This window comes from Littorina saxatilis, linkage group LG12 (assembly GCF_037325665.1).
Source record: "Littorina saxatilis isolate snail1 linkage group LG12, US_GU_Lsax_2.0, whole genome shotgun sequence".
NCBI lineage: Eukaryota > Metazoa > Mollusca > Gastropoda > Littorinimorpha > Littorinidae > Littorina > Littorina saxatilis.
The window spans coordinates 80,893,146-80,894,452 of record NC_090256.1 but is presented as its reverse complement, the minus strand read 5'-3'; positions in this window follow the sequence as shown (position 1 = coordinate 80,894,452).

Below are 1,307 nucleotides of genomic sequence, written 5' to 3'. Positions count from 1 at the left end.
CTTCGTGGGGACAGCTTCAAAGTCTTTTTTATGGACAACTCATGGCTAAAGCTTCGTGGGGACAGCTTCAAAGTCTTTTTTATGGACAACTCATGGCTAAAGCTTCGTGGGGACAGCTTCAAAGTCTTTTGTTATGGACAACTCATGGCTAAAGCTTCGTGGGGACAGCTTCAAAGTCTTTTGTTATGGACAACTCATGGCTAAAGCTTCGTGGGGACAGCTTCAAAGTCTTTTTTATGGACAACTCATGGCTAAAGCTTCGTGGGGACAGCTTCAAAGTCTTTTTTATGGACATCTCATGGCTAAAGCTTCGTGGGGACAGCTTCAAAGTCTTTTTTATGGACAACTCATGGCTAAAGCTTCGTGGGGACAGCTTCAAAGTCTTTTTTATGGACAACTCATGGCTAAAGCTTCGTGGGGACAGCTTCAAAGTCTTTTGTTATGGACAACTCATGGCTAAAGCTTCGTGGGGACAGCTTCAAAGTCTTTTGTTATGGACAACTCATGGCTAAAGCTTCGTGGGGACAGCTTCAAAGTCTTTTTTTATGGACAACTCATGGCTAAAGCTTCGTGGGGACAGCTTCAAAGTCTTTTGTTATGGACAACTCATGGCTAAAGCTTCGTGGGGACAGCTTCAAAGTCTTTTTTATGGACATCTCATGGCTAAAGCTTCGTGGGGACAGCTTCAAGAAGTATACTTTACGAAGTCGATTTTGCGCAGTTAAGAACAGGCTTAACGTGCTGTGTTTAGATTTTAAAAGTTAGGTCTAGCGCCATATCGAGGCTTCAAACCGAGACCTACACGTTCACGCAAAAAAAGATTCTTTGAAAAATACTCGCTCTCTATGGAGAGGGTGCTCCCTAGCGGTAAGCGTTCAAACGAAAGGGTGTTTGTACTGTATGAAAAAGCCTGGTGGTATCTGTGATCGGAATCTGATTGTCTACGGGAGGCGGAGTTGTCCTTTGAAGCGGGCAGGATGATAATTATGAACACCGTCAGATGAGCTTCACATTAGTCTTGATTAAGCGGCACGGGCAAGTACTGGTCCCTTAGCTTTTGTTGTTGAAGCCTCTCGCAAAGTAAGCTAAGTACCTCAATACACACAGTATAACACTAACCAGTCGTTGCCTCTCTGATCACCTGTGAACAAGAACCCGGGCCGCCGCTGTAGAAGTTCACTGGGGTCTAACGACACTCATTCACGGAAATCTGAGTTATATATAATGCATCCCAACCCCAACCCCCCTACCCCGTCTCATCGTTATAGACTCGCATGGATGAATTCGGAGGCAAAATGGAGGGTCCA